Source organism: Nomascus leucogenys, chromosome 22a, assembly GCF_006542625.1.
Source record: "Nomascus leucogenys isolate Asia chromosome 22a, Asia_NLE_v1, whole genome shotgun sequence".
Taxonomy (NCBI): Eukaryota; Metazoa; Chordata; class Mammalia; order Primates; family Hylobatidae; genus Nomascus; species Nomascus leucogenys.
Window position 1 is genome coordinate 5205458 of NC_044402.1, and position 6110 is coordinate 5211567.

A 6110-nucleotide genomic window follows, 5' to 3' on the forward strand; every position below is an offset into this window, starting at 1 on the left:
CCTAGAATTGGGAAACTTTGCCTTTTGTTGTGGTAAGAAATGCTGTTGAGAATTTCTTAATTCCCCTTTGGAAAAGACAGGTTGTGCTGTGTGCAGAAATCGTTATTCAAAAATTACAGACTCTGGTTGTTTCTATGGAAACATTTTTCACCTTATGCAAATGAAGCAAGAGGCATGAAAACAACGCCTTCCTTTTCTGCCCCCCCCCCCCCACCTTCTTTCTTTTTGGAATCTTGAAAAGCTGCTGCTGAAAGTTTTGTCCTCTGCAGCGGTGCTGAAGGCGGCCTCTGACACTGTGGGGAGAGTTTGCTTCATTAACTTGGGGACCTTTGTGACCCTGGGCCAAGCCGAGACTCAGGGTTCCCCGGCCAATTACTCTGAGGCCCAGCTCCATTTACTCCCACTCTGATCATTACAGAGTGGTAGGTGGCAAATGTCACTCCAGAGCGTCTCCCCTGCCCCCTTGAAGGGGAACCCCTGCTTCCCACCACGATTCCTTCAGGAAGCCCCACAGCAGGAGGGAAACCCCCCACCCCCCAGAGCACCCATGGTTTACCCAGCCTGGACTGGCATTCTGTTGAGGAGCCAACCTGTGCACCCACTCCTGCACCACCTCTGCCTCCACGGGGGCTCCCAGAGCCAAGGGACAGGAATGTTGGGCGTATCTTTCCTCTGGTTGTGATTCAAGCCCCCACATTGGTGCCTTCCAACTGTGTGGCCTTGGACAAGTCTCTTTGCCTCTCTGAGCCTCGTTTTGTCCCGTCACCCCCACCCTGCTTAGTTGGAGGTGATAGCACTCACCTTGCAAGGTTGCAGGGAGGGTGACATGAACGACCATCTTCACTACTTAGCGCACAGTAGGGATTAAATGTGTAGGGATCCCCCAAGTTGCTCCTAGAGGAGCGGGGAGCCAGGGTGAGAAGAGGCTCGCTGGTGTGTGTGCTGCGTGGGATGTGGCCGCCCCCCAGGAAATTTGCTTGAAGCCACCCCGAGAACTCCATCCCCAGCTGTTTGTGACCGGGGCGGCCACCAGGAGGCAGTGTCTCCCAGCAGCCAGAGCGCCGAATTTGTAGCCCAGAGACCTGGGTTCAAGCTCCGAATCAGAGGTGTCTTCACTGGGTGGTCTTGGAGACTATTTCCCCTCCCCAAGCCTCCATTTTCTCATCCACAGGGGGCCACATCATCTCCTGCACGCCCCACAGGCTGCGTGGGGACCACTAGCTAAAGGCTGTGGGAAGGGGGCAGATGCACCCTGACTGATACAAAATTGGTACCAAGAGTGGTTCCGGGTGATGGATGGGATTTGGGGATTGGTTTGGTCATGGCTTTGGGCTTGAACACAGAGCTGAGCTCCTTGCCAATGGGAAATGGGATGTTAGTGACCCCTATATGCAGCAGCATTGCCATTAATCAACTGTCACCTGCTGTTGATTGCGATGAAGTGGCTCCTAAGGAACCCACGTGGCTCCTGAACTTGACCATTACGGCAGTAACGATGACTATAAAGATTTTGGTGAGGTGTGGATTCTTTTGAGTGTATGCAAGCTCTTGCAAAGAGAAAATGAAAAGCTTGGATCCGTTAGCCTTCAGCTCAAGTCACAGTCTGAGAACCAGCGAGCTTCGGTGACAGCTGTAAAAGAGGCTCTTATTTCATTTAGCTGCAGGGCTGATGCTGATGAAAATCAGACACAAGCTTTAATTGCGCAGGCTGCTGAGGTATAACAATTGAATTCGTGCCCTCAACAAGTTTCTCATGTGAAAGTTAGAGCCCTGATTAGTGAAGAATCAGATCTCAAAACTTGGAATGAAAACATCTGATTGGATCCAAATGAGACTGTCAATCTTGAGTCCCCAAGTCACACGGAGCCTCCTTGCAAGTGGAGGCAGCTACCCATCTCATGTCAGAAGAGACTGGCTCTCCTCTGCTTGAAAACCATGGGATAAACTCACCCAGGGCAGATGCCCTAGAAGGAGATGCCCATTCATCTCGAGATCCTTCACAGCCACCCTGTTGCCACTAGACCCACAGCTGGGCTCCAATCCCAGCATGCTGCAGGGGCAAGTACACACTTTACCACCAAAAGAATTACAAGACTTTGCTTATATATGTGGGCAGAACCCTGGGTAGCATGTGCAGAGTGGAATTCTAAGGGTGTTAGATCACGGAGGGAGAAATATTAATGCAACATTAGACCAGGCCAAATGTTTTGGCATAGCTGCACTTACTAGAAAATCTGAATCCAATGTGCTAGTTTGTGTAACTATGCATTAATCATCTATTGCCATGTATCAGATTACCACAAACTTCAAAGCTTACAACAGCACACTCTTTTAATCTCACAGCTTCTATGGGGTAGGAACCTGGGCATGGCTGAAGTGGCTCCTCTCGGTCAGGATTCTCACAGGGCAGCAATCCAGGTGTCAGCCAGAGCTGCAGTCTCATCAGAAGGGTTCCCCGGGAAACCGTCCACTTCCAGGCACACAAGGTCGTTGCAGGAGTCAGTTCCCTGCAGGCTGTTGGGCTGAAGGCCTCAGTTACTAGGTGGCCCTGGCTGGAGGCTGCCCTCATGGACCTCTTCAGCATGGCCACTTACTTTATCAAAGCCTGCATCCTGAGAAGGCAACTGAGAGCCTGCCACCACCTTATAGAAGCTAAACACAGCACTGACCACCCATCAGCTTGGTCATATTCTGTTGGTTTGAAGCACGTCACAAGCCCACCTGTACTCAAAGGAAGGGAGTTACATAAAGGAATGAATAGCAGGAGACAGGGGTCATTGGAAGTTTTCCTGCCACCAGCAGAAGGTGGATCTAACAGATTATTTGGTTGGTTCTTGACTAAAGCTTGGACTCGCCCATGATCTTCAGGTAATGAGATTGAGATGGCAGAGCTTCCCTGGCATGAGGTGGAAGAGGGAACCCAAAGGCTTAGAGGATAGGAATGCTGGGCTGGATCTATCAAGTGAAACCTGCACACCCATCCCTCTACTATGTTCTGCAAGAGGGCCCAGGAGACACTTCCTTCACTGAGGAATTGAAAAATAACAGTGGTGAGCGGCACGCCCGCATCCCTGAAAATCTCTGTGGTTGCAGTCCTTTTTAGGCCAGGCATGACAGCAGGGGATGCTGCCACTGAGCTGCATGCCCTGATTTCAATGGGAATGATGAGATTGCAGAGTGGCAGAAGCCAAGTGGCATCATCACTTCACTGCCAAAGACAAAGTGGGTACATCTAGCATCACGGACAACAGGGACGCACAAGCAATCAACGTGCCTTGGCCCACACAGATCTTTGGTGGTGGCTAATTCATCATGGTGTCCCCGGGAGTGAAAGAGATGGGCAGCCTGCCACAGCCTTGGTTTAAACAGGAAACACAACCGGGAGAGCGCAAGGCCTGGTAGCCTCAAGTCTGACTTGAGTTGTTGCAATGAAGAATCATGGCCTCTTACCCGACCTCCAGATCTCAACAAATTCATAGACCCTGAGCGACTTGGTTGAAGGGGAGGTCAGCATGGCTGTGCACACTGTCAACCTTCCTCCAAGCCATTTCCAGGGAGACCTGTGGCCTTTTACTACAGGGAGTGTGCAACAGGGGAAGGAAATGCCTAGATGGTTTGAGGATTGCTAGACAGTGGTTCTGAACTAATACTAATTCCTGAGGGCCCAAAATTCCACCGTGCCCCAGCAATCTAAAAGGAGGTGGACAGTGGGAAGACGATAGATGGAGTCTTAACTCAGGTCTGGTTCACAGTGGGCCCAGTTGGTCCATGGACCCCACCCCCACCAGTAGTTATCTCTCCAGCTCTTAAATGTAGAATTGGAGGAGACATACTTAGCAACTGTCAGCGTCCCCACATTGGCTCTGTGACCCATGTGGTGAGGGCCATTATCACAAGAAGGACTTAGTGAAAACTTCCACTCCCATCCAAGTGAGTGAACCAGAAGCTACACTTTATCCCAGGGGAATTCGAGAGATTAATGTCACTTACAAGAAGCAGAGGTGTTCATACCTACCACACTCCGTGGAGCTTCCCAGTTTGTACTGTTCAGAAGTCAGGTGGAACCCTGCCACCAACGGACACAGCAATGCTTTCTCTGAATTGGAAGATGAGGCTATCACCTGGCTGTTTTGGACTCCTTAAGCCACTGAATCAACACAAAAAGAAAGGAAAAGAAATGACTCTACTCGCTGGAGTGATTGATCCTGATTAGCAAGGGGAAACTGGGCTGCTGCTACACAATGAGGACAGGGAGGAACATATCTGAAACTCAGAGGATTCTCCAGGGTACCTCTCTTAGTTCTCCTGTGACCAGTAGTAATGGTGTCTTAGCCTGTTTGCTGTAACAAAATACCACAAATTGAATGGCTTATAAACAACAGAAATTGATTTCTCACAGTTCTGAAGCCTGGAAAGTCCAAGATTAAAGCACCAGCAGATTCTGTGTCTGGTGAGGACCTGCTTCCTCATAGACAGCACCTTCTCATTGTGTTCTCACATGGTGGGAGGGGTAAAGAGCACTCTGGGTTTTTTTTTTTTTAATAAAGGCACTAATCACAGTCATGAGGGCTCTGCCCTCATCATCTAATCTCGTGTTTTAGTCCATTTTGTGTTGCTGTAACAGACTATCACAGACTGGGTAATTTATTATAAACAGAAATGTATTTGGCTCAAGGTTCTAAAGACTGAGAAGTCCAACAGCATGGTGCCAGCATCTGGTGATGGCCTTCGTGCTGTGTCATCCCATGGTGGAATGCAGAAGAGCAAGGGCAAGAGTAAGGGAGGAAGGGGATCCAAACTCACTTTTATAACACACCCACTCTCATGATAGCTAACTCACTCCCATAATAATGGCATTAATCCATTCATGAAGGCAGAGTCCTCATGACCTAATCACCTTTTATCAGACCCTGTCTCCCAACATTGTTGTATTGGGTATTAAGTTCCCAAAACACAAACTTTGGGGGACACATTTAAACCATAGCATCTCCCAAAGGTCTCATCACCTAACACCGCCACCATGGGGGCTAAGACTTCAGCATATGAGTTTTGGAGGGACATAAACATTCACTTCATAGCAGTTTTCTCCTGGCCTCCCAAATTTGATGTGCTTCTTGCATGCAAAATGCATTCATTCCATCCCAATTGCCCAAAACATCTTAACTCGTTCCAGCATCAACTCAAAAGTCTAAAGTTCAAAGTCTCATGTAAATATCATCTGTATCAGATATGGATGAGTCCCAAGGTGTGATTCATTCTGAGGCAAATTGCTCTCCAGCTGGGAGCCTGCGATATCAAACATGTTATGTGCTTCCTAAATACAATGGTAGAACAGGCATAGGATAGACATTCCCATTCCCAAATGGAAAAATAGGAAAGAAGGAAGGAGTGACGGGTCCCGGCCAAGACCAAAAACCTTAAGGCTCAAAAATAATCTGCTTTGGCTTGGTGATCTGCCCTCCAGGCTCACTGGGGTGGGGATCCTGCCTGTTGGACACACCGTGGTGGTGGCCCTGCCCCCATGGCTTGCTGGGCACACCCCATACTACAGCTCTCACAGGTTGGGATTTCATGCCTGTGGCACTCCCAGGTTAGAATCACATTCCAATGGCTCTGCTGGTCTGGGTTTGTGGAGATGGTCCCACTCCCTGGCTGTGGTGGGTATTATTCTAGTAGGGGCTGTCTATGATGGTCTATCACAGTGTTTCTCCCTCTGGGCCCTGAGGCCCTTTGGGGCATCCTTTGAAATCTAGAGGGAGGCAGCCAAGCCTCTACAGCTTTGCTGGGCACAGTGTATGCCACACTAGGGCCTGCAGAAGCCACGGCTGGGGTGGATAAGGAGCTCAGCAATGGAGTGCATGGAGGGAAATGGAAGCTGCAATGCAGTATGGCAGTGGCGGTGGCCCCTCCTTTGATATCATTCTGCCCTCCACGGCCTAGTACTCTGGGCCTGTGAGGGAAAGGACAGACCCCAATTCTTCCATCATTTTGGACAACAGGTTCTGGCTTCTGTTCAGATCAAGCTTGTCCAACCCATGGCCCATAGGCCTCATGTGGCCCAGGACAGCTTTGAAGCCCAACACAAATTCATAAACTTTCCTAAGACATTA